Genomic DNA, 14,764 nt, shown 5'->3' with positions numbered 1-14,764 from the left:
TAACGAAATTCATATCCCGACATCCCGAAATTAAAAAAAAATTATTCCCGCATCCCGTAAAGATCAATCCCGAAATCCCGAGCTTAAAAACACCCGATCCCGACGTCCCGAATAAGTCTTGCCTCCTTCTAATTTCTACCCTACTTTCATTTTGGCCAAATCACTACTTTCACTTTGAACAATAAATTGTTGTTCCATTTATGGGAATTATATTTTCTAGTCTGTTCATCCGTTCGTTCGTCCGTCCTTCTGTCCGGCTTCAGGTAAGTTTTCACTTTCAACAATAAATTTGTATGCCCCATTTATGGGAATTATGTTTTCTAGTCTGTTCGTCCGTTTGTCGTCCGTCCGTCTGTCCCGCTTCAGGTTAAAGTTTTTGTCGAGGTAGTTTTTGATGAAGTTGAATTCCAACCAACTCGAAACTTAGAAATATGTTCCCGCTAGCTAGGCCTATGATATGATCTTTCTAATTTTAATGCCAAATTGGAGATTTTACCCCATTTCACGGTCCACTTAACATAGTAAATGATAATACCGATGTGGCATCCGTATACTATGGACACATTATTGTTTCCACAACTGGTATGACCCCTTAGATAGTAAATATTTCAGAAAAAAGTAGACAGAATACAGAGAGTCTCTGTATATTCAATATAGTTGTATAATCGTATGTTACAGGTAGGAGGTATAACAGTTGTGGTTCTTGCGATCTAAAAACCATGATATGGAGAACGCTCTGATTGGCTTATTTATTTTTCATTTTTGTAATCTATCATACGATTGGTTGTTCTTGTGCCAATCGGAACAACTCGGCCTTTCTGGTTGCACGAAGAAATCGGAACAACTCGGCCTTTCTGGTTGCACGAAGAAATAACCTCGTATGCATTAGGCGGAGGAATCATTGTCCGGAAAATTTTCCGATTCGATTCAAAATTATATTTTTTCGACTGGACTGGTACATTTTTTTTTTACCACTACTGATTTAACTTGCTCCTGTCCGGAAAATTTTCCGATCCGATTGAATTTTATATTTTTTCGACTGGAATGGTACAAATTTTTTACCATTACTTATTTACTTTGCTCCTTCTTTCGCGCCAAAATATTTGGCAGAGTTAAAGTTCTTGATTACTCTGTGATATGTAACCAAATTATAGCGCCACCTGGAGGATAGAACTTCTTTGTGTCGCGGATCACTACAATTCCGGCCAACAATTTAAGAAGAATTTTCTCCGTAGTGCATACGAGGCTATTGTACTGCGTAGCGAGAATGGCCGAGTAGTTATGCTATTGTACTGCGTAGCGAGAATGGCCGAGTAGTTACGATTGGTTCTTGTGCATGTTTAAAACCGGAAGTCTTATCTATGACTAAAAGTCAGTCTGATAACGGAAACAATATCCGGACACCTGTTTTGTCGTTTTTCTCCCAAAATAACTCAATCTGAATAATCATAAGAATGGATGACAAATGCGACTATGCATGTTACCTATAGAACACAGAGGCATGATGATTAATGTATTGTGGAAGGAAGAGAAGCGACACACAAAATGAGGTCTTCTCGTTTAATAGTATAGATAGAAGATTTCTATATAGTAACTGAGCAATACTAATACTGTTCATTGGTCAATTTGAAAATGTTCCAGTGTAGGTGCTCAAATGAACTCAGATGGTTGGTAATTGATCCTGGGAATCTTATCAAATTAAGCTTTAAGAGTCCATATAATGCATTAAAGATTTTAAATGAACTATATATTTTTTTAATTTTTGAGAAGGAGGCTCAGGAGGCTCAGGTGTCTCAATATATTGATGCCTCTATAATGATTTGTCTAACATGCAAAGGATGCCACAGAATGCAAGACACATGAAGTACGGGGACAATGGGTACTATTTGTATACAGCTTATTATTCAGAAGTAAAATGAGCTAGGATATTCATATTTTGTAAATACGTTGTTCATGGTCACAAGTTTCATTTTACATAAGGGTTCCTAGTTGTATAAAGTTGAAGTCATCCCTTCAAAAATTTTCAGACACCATGACCAGTTGATTGACCACTAAGTAACATCTTTTTCCAATATGACGATGGAAATTGTTCAGTTGTCACAACTACATTTCCATCCTCTTTTCATCTTTGGCATCGAAATTAACCTTGGATGAACTAGATCAACACCATAACAGGTGTTACATGTGGAGCAGGATCTGCTTACCCTTCTGGATCACCTAAGATAATCCATAGATTTCTAGTGGGAAATGTGTTGCTTTTGTCGCAATATCTGTCAACTTTCTATAAACAAGGGTGACATGCCTGCATTCTGTTGGAGATGAGGTAGATAGAACGACAGGATGTATTTTGGAGTTGTGATGCACTGTTTACTGTTTTGAAGACCATCTTGAGCTGATCCAGTTTGATTAAATCTCTCCGAAAGGCGTTACATTGAAATCTGGCAATCCAAATATATAATCCTTGGTGAATCAGGGTCAAATCTGTCGCTGTTATCACTGTATTAAATGTTGTGGTTAGTAGACTGTTGTTTGTCTTTGATTTTTCACTGACCATGACTTTTTCAATTTGTTTTCTACGTATGAATTTGAATCCTGATCCCTGTGTTATCTTCCGCCTCTTATACATTTGAATACAGTCAAGAATTTAATTCATAAAACTCATTCAATAATAAGACAATGAAACTAAATAAAATTGTATTAAACAATAATAAAATTTTAAAATTACATAGCACTTTTTCAGTTTCCTTGTTTTTGTCACTGATAAATAGGCTGGCATCATTGCTCAACCTCCTCGCGCGTTAGTATGCAGTGAGCCTGGATCCCATCCTTACTGATAAACGACTATTCCGTTGTCATTGATGGATGTCATCTGGATCAGGGACTTATTATACTAGTATACACTGTCCCTGTCTGAATTGGCTATCTATGGTCGGATTTCTCCTGAGGAATTCGTGATGTATCATGCTTGTCCTTTGCTGTAATTGCCTGTGTGATAGACATAAATTCAAACTTTTTGAAAAGGTTGGAAAATTTACAAGCTAATAGATAATCTGTTAAAATATTGAAATAATGAATACTATGAAAATTATTCCATTTATAACAAGGTTTAATCCACCATTTTCTGCATAAGGAAATTCCTGCACCCAGTCAGGAATATGACAGTTGTTTTCCCTTCGCTAAATATGTCAGAGCTTTTGATTTCGTCATTTGATAAAGGATTTCTTTTTAAATATAATCAGTCAACAATTCTAAATTTGTTGGTTAAGCTTAAACATATGAAAATTGGATAATGTGTCAAAGAGGCTAAACGAAAGTACATTATGGTCGATTTATTCCATGTAAACATATTAATATATGAGCTCTGAAATTTCCATAAATCTCAGTTTATCATTACCAAGTTTTTGAGTAGTCTTTTTATCCCCATAAGAGGATCTTTCTATGTGGTTCTGTCTTCTTAAAACCCAAACAATCGCAATGAGAATAAGATAAGCCACTATCCCTGTAATTGCTACAACAATCGTTTCTTTAAAACTTTGATCTGAAATAAAATACAAACATCATTTCAAAAGTTTCACGATTCTTTGTCTCCATAAAAAGGATATCTGAGTGATATACATATAAAGGCTAAGATTATTACGATCCAAGATTACAAGAATAAAAATCAAGTAAACATGCATCATAGTGTCGCCAAAAGTACTGTAATAAAACCAGGGCAAATGTAATGGAATTAATATCAGTTTTCCAAGATATTCAAAAATTCGTTTTAAATCAATATATAACAAACGTTATTTCCACAAAGCCTTTTACCATTTAATTCTGATATTGGTGAACAGTTCCTTAAAGTATTCAGAATTTCTACTAGTATGTTTGCACGACACATTAGAAAAATATGTGGTTTCAAGTAATTTATGTTAACAAAATCCCTTACTTAATAAGAGATGATCAGGGACACATCACTAATAAAGTAAAGGACCACTAAATGTTATTCATATTAGATAAATTAAAGTTCCGTAGATTTTCCACTTTAAATTAGAAAATTCTTGATTTATCATCCATTCATTATGCAAAATATTATCTTATATTTGCTAAGTTGTTTTATAAACTTTATACCATTTGGTAAGGTTGTATACAATTAAGGCTCCGTGTTGAAGACTGTACATTGACCTATAATGGTTAACTTTTACAAATTTTCACTTGGGTGGCCTGAGTTGTCTCATTGACGCGCATACCACATCCTCTTATATCTATGTGTAAAACGTACAGTGGTAAGTTCTAACAGCTTTTATATGTAAATGGACTAATCCTTGTGGGTTATATCCATTTGATGTAGTCAGTTCTACATGTAAGAATTCCCTTTCCTCTGTACACCATTCCTTTAAATTGTCATCGGAATTTCCATTCAGTGTCTGCAAATATAAAACACATTCTACCATTCAACTTCATTTCTTATAATGACTAACTGTTGCCTATCGTTGCTTTTAGTATAGAACAGTATTTCTGTGAAATTCTTCTAGATTGAAGACTGCTAAGATGCGTATACAATCGTAAGGGATGATATACAACGATTCACTTATTTTGAACAGATTAAAATACAATCTGTAAAGGAAACATATTTTTTTTTAATAGAATACAGTTTTAATGATATTGACACGTTTTCAAACATAAAAAGAGAAACAAAACAGAAAAAAAACTTATGAAATAAAAGATATCTCACTTTTTATACTTTGGCAGAAAAATCCTGAATCATTTATATAATTAAGTGTAAAGCGTGTTAATCATCGTCAAAGCGCTGAAATGTGCAGATAATTTTGTACGATACTAGCTGCATCTGAATTTGTAAAATGAAAATGACACGTTTATTTGTCCATTTCTAGGAATATAATAAACAAAGTCACAAAACAAAAAGGGTAAAGAATGATCAAACATTATTAGAACTGCCTCAGTGTGGCTAGATACCTTGAGCCTCAATTTGATGCAATTACACGGGTCCACGATTCGCTTAGTTTCAGTTCCAAATGAATCACTATAATAACACGAATAACAATTCTAAAAAGAGTATGAGAGTGTACAATGTTCGCTTCCTCTAGGTTTCAGACGAAAATGACAAGTAAGAATAGCATACCTTTTTATAGTGTGCGCTTGTTCCAGTTCCAGTATAATATTTAACGGAAATACCAGCTACCAATACTATCCATTGCTTGACTTGAATGCAGATTTTGTACCTATCCTGAGGGCTGGAGGAATCAGATCCAAAAAACGTAACTACATTCCTTTTAAAGTGTCTTTGGTCATTCCAAGTCAGTGTATAGGAGTGGTCCCTGTTAACACTATAGACAAACTCAGTTTCGCTAAAATATACTAAAAATAACCGTAATAAGTATATGTGATTGTTTTTACAATATGAAACAATAATGTGTCCCCAGTATACGGATGCCCCACTCGCACTATCATTTTTTTTAGTGGACCGTGAAATTGGACTCCACTTGAAATTCATCAAAAGCTACCTTGACCAAATTTTTTAACCTGAAGCGGGACAGACGCACGTACGGACGCACATAACAGAAAACATAATATCCCTCATTTATCGTAGGTGGGGCATAAAAAGAAGATGTGGTATGATTGCCAATGAGACAACATAACACACTCTTTACACGCTCGTTAACAGGAATTTCTTTAATCCTCTCTCTGCTTATACCTATGTGTAAGAGTTTAATTCGGAGGAAGTTTTACTTGTAAAAAAAAATCTTTTATCGTCAACTTCATCAATATTATGGGTGGATGTTGCAAATACCATGGAGTTGATAAAGAACAGACGGTCTGGTGAACTTCCTTATAATTGATATCAAGAACATGGTATAGGTAATTTTCATTACATTTGACAAACCAAACCCCCTCTAGAATACCTCTTGCGTCCTCCAATGTAAAACATATTTTGGTTAATATGCGATGCTGGATAAATGTCTCGTTGTCGTTTACCCCTGTCCTTGCAACACGAGATCATCTTCAATGAGTTTCAAATAGACACATTGTTATCTAGACCTGCTTTTGAATGAAATACATGAAATTACTTACAATTCTGCTCCCACCCATTCAAAAACTTAAAGCAAAATAGCACTGCTGCATATACCAACATTCCAAACAAGGTCCAGTTATTCTGTAGATATATTAAAGAAATAATCTTAAATATTTTTTAAAATATGGGATTTTTGAATTAGTAACTCATATTGAATAAAAATAGATGAATTCGAAGCATCCATAGATACGTCTTCACATTGAATGCGTAAAAGCTAACAGTTTGACCATCCAAACACGTAGGTATCTAAGTAACAAGAATAGGCCTTCAGGGAAAGGTGGAAATCAACTTTGAATGAATAAAGTGGACCTAAAATTTTATCAAAACTAGTAATGACCAGGCCTATAGTACATACAATTATTTAATGAAACATTACTTTATATGAATATAAAATGAGCGAATACTTGCGAAATCGACGTGTTTATAAAACAAACTTCAATATTTGCACTAAAAAAAACATATTTGGATTTTAGAATTAATAATTAATAAACATTTAACATGTTCCCTATTGAGAAATTAAGAAAGTATTAAGAAACAGATCTTCTAACTCCCTCAGGAAAAGTTGACCTCATACTCATTTGGATATAATTGTTAACCCTTTTTTATTAAGTTTCGTTTGGTTATACAGTTCCTAGTGTTTCTGCATCCATGGCTTTCAATGGTTTAGGTTTTGAGCGTTCCTGATGAAATTAAATCTAGAAAAGCGTTTTCGCTTCGAACCGGAATGAAATTTATAAGGTTCTATTTTCATTCAATTAAAAGGTGTTAACTAAAATACTTGAAACTTGAATTAAAACTGAATGAATGAATGACTGAATGGTCTTTATTCTCAAAAACAAAAACATATACAAAGTTACAGAAGATGATATTACAATGAGAACAAATATTGAATAAAGTATGTGTGAAATACAAATGACTGTGATATAATATTATAATACATATTTTGACAAAAGTCAATTAATTTATAATTGTTTTTAATCAGGAGGATTGACTTTCACAGAAATAAATCTACAAAGTTTTTCAAGCTCAACACAATTTCGATTTAAACATGCTTGTCTTTAATTAAATTAACTAACATTTATATCATTATTACAATATTAAAGTAAGTATTTATTTCTTCATATCAATCTATGAACTAATTACATGACATGATATAATGGCATTCGTCATCGATGTCAGTTGAGTCGCAACGGTGACACAATCTATCAGATCTTGGTATGTTATGCCACCTTCTCGTTTCAACTGTCAAACGATTTTTATCTATCAGGTTATAAATAAATTAAATAGTAGTACTGACTTATGGACGTCAAGTTGGTTACTTATACCCTATCTACCAATATGTCTCACCAAGACCCTGATCCAAAGAAATTAGTATTACAGAGCATTGAAGATCAAATTATGTAATGGCCTACCCAAAGACACTTTCGTTACCCGATTGGTTCTATTTTGTGACAATGATGCAATAGCTCTACAGCAACTACGATTACAATATTTTGTAATGGCAAAGCAAAGACCAGAATTTCCGTTTGCATCCGTAATTTTGAAAAAACGCATGCAACCAAAAACAAAGAAAGGCGAGCCATTGGTAAATAAGCTTGGTCGTGATTGCTTTTCCCTCCATCTTGCAACTAAAGGCGAATTTTGCGATGATTTAAAAGAAGCTCTAAGTATTAAACCATCGACAAGGGACACTCCTTGTGTGGATGACTTTATCACATCTACCCCGCAGTTGTATGTAGATAGTTCCATTAGAGACACTTTGATACATGTCGAAAGTTCAATCATTGAATTAAAGATTGCCCGCGAGAACGACAAGTCTGCTTTACTGTGTAAAATTGATAGTTTACAAAAACAAAATGTAGAACTTAATGATGATTTCACTAAGCAAAAGGAGCGCATGAATAACATTCAAAATCAATTAAACTTGGCCAGAACTGCTAAAAATTAACTAAATGATAATTTAGCATGTGTTAAATCTGAACTTAAAAGTGTGTCACTAAAGCAAGTAGATTTAGCTAACGATAACTCGAATACCACGGAAACAATGCGCTCAGCAAACAGCAAAATAAAAGAAATCGAACTTGTTATTGAAAACATCACAACGGCTGTTTCGAAATGCGAAGCTAGAATCTCTAAAGTATCTGTTGTGGCAAATGAAACAAAAACCCGTTTGAATTCTGAAGCATCACGCATCACAAACATAAGTGATATCCGCTCAACTGGAATTTGTAGTGTAAAAAGTAAGGTGCTTCTGTTAAGCGACCAAGTAAAGGACGTCAATACCGCTTTAGAGGATTTTCAGAAAAAATAATTCATCTATGACATCCACTAGTGAATTACGAAGATGCGTAGTTAATGTCGAGAAGAACGTTCAAGCGAGTAAACGTGAAGTTACGACCTACGCAGCAGCCGCAGTTCAGACAGCAGATAAATCTGTATCTGTTGTACCATTGGATTCTCCGATTAGGTCCGAGACACCTCGCACTTCAACTTCATGTCCGACATTACCTGCACACGATCGAATTCATGTATCTCAAGAGACAATATCTAAAACGGATAATCAAGTTAGAAACATGTCAACTTCATCCAAAACAACGAACATCCAAGCAAATGACACAAACAGTATTTCGGTACATTTTCCAAGACCAGTATGTAACCAAAAAACCTCGGATTTTAAAGGTTTCACTCGTAAAAGCAAACGTGTTAGTCGTTTCTATATCGGCGGGATCGATAAATCATGTAGTTCTGAAGATAATATGCGATATTTTCTTTCCGAGCGGAATATACGTGTGACATTTTTAAGATATTTCAAAAACGTACTGCCGCCGCTCAACTCAATATTGTAGCAGATGATGAACATCTGATAACTCATCCAGAATTTTGGCCCCAAGGTATTTACATGAAACAATGGTTACCGTGGAAGCAATTCGCCAGTGAACATTCTATAAACCCTTCATAATGACTGTTGCTAAAGAAAAACTTAATTTAATGTGTTGGAATTGTAGAGGTGTTTTTTCGTGTATACCATTCCTAGCTGAAAGTCTTCGGATGTATAATGTAAATGTATGCGCCTTATCAGAACATTGGCTACGTACTTTTCAGTTACATGTTCTTGGTTCGATTGATAGGAATTATATCCCAATTGTAAAAGGGACTGATGAATTTAATCCTGAATTACTCACCTGCAAAGGACGTTCCGGGGTTGCATTACTCACATCAAAAGACATTTATCCGTTTACATCTTTAATTGAGGTTAACAGCGACAGAATTATCGGTATTGAAATAAATATACCAAACAGTGAAACGTATTATGTGTTCTCTTTGTAATTACCTGCAGTAACTCAACCGTACGAATATTTCCGTAACGAAGTAGATTTGCTGTTCGAACTGTCTTCCGTCTACGAAGAATTTGGTTCTGTGATTTTAATGGTGGACTTCAATTCGAAAATAGGCGGCCCGAGGTGTAAAATAAAATACGACGAAAGAAGTAAACTTTGTAAAACTTTGATGTCAACTCACAATCTTTGTTCAGTAAATATGGAATTAATGTGTAAAGGTCCTGTTAATAAGTTCCAATCTAATGAAGATGGTCCTTCGACTTGTATTGATCACATCTTAATTAACCGTACAAAATTGCAACACGTTAAACAAGCTAAGGTTATTGACAATCATTCGTTTAGCACGTCCGATCATCACCCAATATTCGACTCCTAGGAGTCAATATTAAGAATTGAACGATGGACAGTTAGTGCGTGAATTTTTCTTGCTACCTGATTGGAAGATATTACGAGACGTGAATAATCAAAGTTTATTGATTGGTTAGGACAATCCAAACCTAGTAAATGTCCTTCAATCCCGTAGAGTATCGGATTTGTCTTCTCTATTTTAGCAATTAGATTTTGCCTGGTCATTAATCATGCATATTCATGATATTGGTACACATGTAACTTTTATCTATAAATAGTCGAATCTTCTAGAGTTTCGTAAACAACAACGTAAACGATATAGACTACTTCATAACGTGTGACCTCACGTGTGTGGTAAAATTTGTTGATTGATGCACGTGGCTATTCTAGTAAATGAATTATTCTACAAAGCGAGAGCACTTTCCATTTTCATCAACTAAGAGTCGACTAGCCCTTTTTGAAAGGCTAATGCTTGTGTACCTTAGAGTTAGAAACGGAATCTTCATCATCCACAAGAGACTAATGACTAGTGACCCAACTGTATCTTGGGAACGCGCACGAAGTACAAACTCTATAGAGGATTACACTTTTGCAGTATCAACAAATCTATGGACAGTAAATCTCATTTTCAAAATGTATTTTCTCCGTCGACATATACCGACCCGAAGCGTGAAACTGAAATTACCGAAAAAGTGTCATCTATTCGCAAAATTGTCAACCAGGATCAGAACAACATTACATTTAAATTATCAGATGTAAGTGAAATTTGTTCAAAACTAAAGAACAACAAAGTGTGTGGCCACGACAGCTTATTTTATGAGCACACTGACGGTATGGCGGTAAATTACTTATAAAACACTTACATCACCTCTTCAACTTGTGTATCAAATGTGCGTACATTCCGAACGACTGGAGAAAGAGTATGATAATACTTCTTTATAAAGGTGGAAACAAACCAAAAACAGATACAAACTCATACAGAGGCATCTCGTTAGTGCCGAGTATCACAAAGATCTTCGAGAAGATGGTCGACTTGCTACTTACCTTATAGCGTACTGACTTCCCGAATGTCCGACAGGTAGCTTACCAAAAACTCCTGTCTAGTTTAAATGCTTCATTCAACCTTCATGAAGTAACTTTTCATCACATAAAAAAGAACGGAACAGTTATAGTTGTTTTATTAGACAGCACTAAATCATTTGACACAGTACCTCCTGATGGATTACGTATTAAACTTTTTGAATATGGTGCGACCCGAAAATTATGGCTACTATTAGATAACATGTAAACAGATTTATCAAGTGCTATTCTGTCTGGTGGAAAACTTTCGAAATGGTTTCAACTGAACCGTGGTGTGCGCCAAGGTAGTGCGTTGTCTGCCAAGTTATATCTGATCTTCATTAACGATTTGATCAATGAACTTGAATCTAGCAACACAGGAGCATTCTTATATGACATTAATAGTAGTTCTCCCGTCCAGGCCAATGACATTTCTCTCATTGCCACAAATCATGAATCCGCTCAGAAAATGGTATCAATATGTGAACAATATAGCGAATCATGGAGTTTCTCCTTTTCACACACGAAAAGCAAACTTCTTCAATTCGGCAAAAAACTAACAGGTCCAGATATATTCCTATACAACGAACCTATTCTATCAGTTAAAAGTGCAACACATGTTGGTATTTCACTAGACACTTCGATGAAAACAATGGATCGTACATTAAAAGCGTGTCGAACATTAAGAGCAACCACTTCGTCTGTGATTCGCTCTGGTATTCATCCTGCTGTTCTCAACCCTATAGTATGTGCAAAAATTATTCGCCAAGTATGCTACCCAAAAGCTCTTTACGGATGCGAGATCTGGGGCAAGCTGTCTAAAACAGAAACACTTATGTTAGAACGAACGCATCACTATGTTTGCAAGTTCACTCAAGGATTACCTAGGCGGACAAGAACTGATATGTGCCTTTCTCTCATTGGTTGGTTAAACCTAGACAGTTTTATTAATGAACGCAAGTTACTGTTCTTTGGACGAATTTGTAATTTACCACAAAGAGCAATTTCATTTCGTATTCTCGTACGTAAACTTTTTGAACTCAAGTATTTCAATCAAGAGTACACCAACTATGCATCGGATTTTTCAAAGGACTGTGTGGATATACTCTACAAATACCATTTATCGGACTATTTATCAAAGTTTATGGATAGCGGTTATTTTCCGTCTCACAGATCTATTTTTGAATATGAACTTAAGGAATGGAAACAACGTATAAATATAGATAGTGACTTTAACATTTTCAAGAAGATACATAAAGTATTTCAGCCTCATCCTGCATGGACAGTTGCATTAGACTTTCCGTATTTGCGTAAACAGGCAAATTACATAGTATCCCTGTGTTGTTTGGTCCACAATACGAACAGTGATAGTATTTTATGTGATAAATGTGGTAAACGTTTCACCGACCCGTGTATTCACGCAATTTCGTCGTGTGACTATTTATCCGACATTCGGGATGAATTCTGGTGCGAGCTACTATGCTTAAGCCCAATAACTTTCAGTGCCTTTCTTGGTTCCTTAGATGATGAAAATTTCTGTTACATTTAACTCTCATGCGAAACCGAATTTGAACTAGACTGTGAGCAGAAAAAACGTTATCAATTTTTATGCGTCAAATATGTTTACAGATTTTGCAAAACATTTTCTCATTCCTTATTGACAATATGAATTAAGTTCAAAGTTTTTTCTCAATCCGAATTAACAATGTGAATTAAGTCGAAAGTACTTTCAATAATTATTATTTTTTTTTTTGTCTTTTTTTTGTTTTGTTTTTTTGTTTTGTTTTTTTCCCGTTCGTGTGGGTTTTTTTTCTATTCAAATTTGTACATATTGTGTTATGCAATACTATTGTATTGGTATCACTATCTCTCCTTAGGGAGGCTAAAAAAGATATATATGTACATAACATCTGCCTGAAATCAAAGAAAACTATTGGGTTTTTAAAATGAAATCTTAACATCAGCAACAAACAACTGAAAGAAAATGCATACAAGTCATTAGTCTGTCAGACCAACACTAGAACATGCAAGCGCAGTCAATCAACAAAACAACGAGAGAAAAAAATTGAGATGGTACAACGCAGAGGGGCTAGGTATGTTACCAACAAATACCGTAACACATCATCAGTAGACGCCATGATAAAGCAACTCAAGTGGCAACAACTAGAGGAGAGGAGATCAACAACAAGGATGTGCATGATGTACAAAATTACTAACGGCCTAGTGAATATAGATGCAACATCTAGGCTTATTCCAACAAGCCGAGCATCAAGAACAACTCGGACTGGATGTTTCCAGGTTCCTCTTTGTAGAACGGATATAAGGAAAATGTCATTCTATCCAAAATCAATACGGGAATGGAATGCCTTACCACTTTCCACTACCACCGCCCCGAGTCTTGAATGCTTCAAGGCTCGGCTAACAAAATAGACATGAACACTTGTTTTTAATGAGCACCTGTATGTAGGATTTTAACTTTCACAGAATGTAAATATAATTAAATTTTCTTTGGACTTTCATGCGCAACGCACAGTGGCAGAATAATCAGACAGTTGATTGCGGCCGCTTAACTGGAAGAAGAAGAAGACTTATTCCTTACTGATTTACAGTGTTCAAAATAAATTAAAAATAATGCAATCTGTAACAGAGTCCTTTAGGCAAATTGTCTCAGTTGACCATTCTTGAATGAACAGGCCTCTTAATCGTAAGATGAGCACTCGTCACGACCCCGTTCGAAGATATATTTGATATATTCCGTGACAGTCAGAACAAAAATCTTGATAAATGACAACCATGGTCATAACCATAGTTATTGAGATTTACATACAACAGCTTATATAATAAACATGATATTTGGCTCTCTTTTCCTTCTTTTAATTTGCAAGATATACGCTATTTTTTTTCGCATGAAATGTGCTCTAATGGTAAATTTATAATTCGGATTATAACCAAGTCTTGAGCTACCATAATTACAATTGGAAACACATTTACAATAACAATAGAATAATCTAATGAAACAATATACATACTGTTAATTTAGTTCTAGATCTGGCTACCTTCATGACTTCGATTTTTCAAAATACAAAACTTGTCATAAGCGGACGAATAAATAACTCCATCTACTGCTATTTAAATGTATATAATATTATTCAAGTACAAACAATCAGTATACCAGTAGACAGTACAAACAACCTAAAATGACATTTACTTAATTTAAAAAGTTAAACAACTCAAAATATAAACACTATTTAATCTTTAAACTAAATATGTTTTGCCATGGGCTACGACGAGAGAGCAAACTTCTTTACTTTAGTGTCATTCAAGTTACTATCTGGTCAAGAAGGTTTTCCACGTTACTCCTCAATAAAATACGACAGTTTATCACAGTGCGTAATGCTAAATCATATAAAATTTTGTGAAGGACAATGTTCACTTTAGGCCAAATATGGCCTTGAATTTCAACTTCATCTTAAAATTTCAAAATCGCCATAATTTGGTCCTTAAATGGATATTTTTCTAAATATTTACATCTATGTTAAAAGATATCTGTTCTTAAGTGTATATGTTTCAAAATCAGCACATTTTGAATATATTGTAAAAATTTATGAGGAATTGGGCTTTTTTTGGGGCCTAAAAACTTAAGAAAATCCTTGGCCACTTCCTAGGATCCAAAATGTTCTGTAACCAAGAGTTGCCAATGATGATATTGAATCCCTTGACACTAAACTTTTTGATCTTGGGTGGCGGACAAAGTAAATTACGCAAAAAACTTTAAAAAATATTGAAAATATGACCAAAAACGGACGTCCACTCTGTTTTTTTGTTATATGTATTTCTATTTGTATCCATCTGAGGAGATAAGCCTTTCCCAACTGTTTTTATAGTTCGTTCTTATGTTGTTCTTTTACACCACTGTCCCATATAAGGAGAAGAGTTGGGATCCCGC

General features: G+C 34.6%; 1 long non-coding RNA gene across 2 annotated transcripts; it reads right to left on the bottom strand.

The window, feature by feature from the left end:
• Positions 1 to 2,676: 2,676 nt before the first annotated feature.
• On the bottom strand, positions 2,677 to 13,958 carry LOC143071263 (uncharacterized). Of its 2 annotated transcripts, none has more exons than XR_012976841.1 (6): positions 13,848 to 13,958; positions 6,073 to 6,154; positions 5,123 to 5,358; positions 4,262 to 4,406; positions 3,395 to 3,538; positions 2,677 to 2,985 (listed from the first exon to the last, which is right to left on the bottom strand). It is a non-coding gene; the product is annotated as an uncharacterized LOC143071263 (long non-coding RNA). The 2 variants fall into 2 exon arrangements; XR_012976842.1 differs by lacking the exon at positions 13,848 to 13,958 and adding an exon at positions 10,804 to 11,690.
• Positions 13,959 to 14,764: the final 806 nt, after the last annotated feature.

This window comes from Mytilus galloprovincialis, chromosome 4 (assembly GCF_965363235.1).
Source record: "Mytilus galloprovincialis chromosome 4, xbMytGall1.hap1.1, whole genome shotgun sequence".
Classification (NCBI taxonomy): Eukaryota; Metazoa; Mollusca; class Bivalvia; order Mytilida; family Mytilidae; genus Mytilus; species Mytilus galloprovincialis.
Note: the sequence above shows the minus strand (reverse complement) of the source record. Positions and strands in the feature narration are given on the sequence as shown.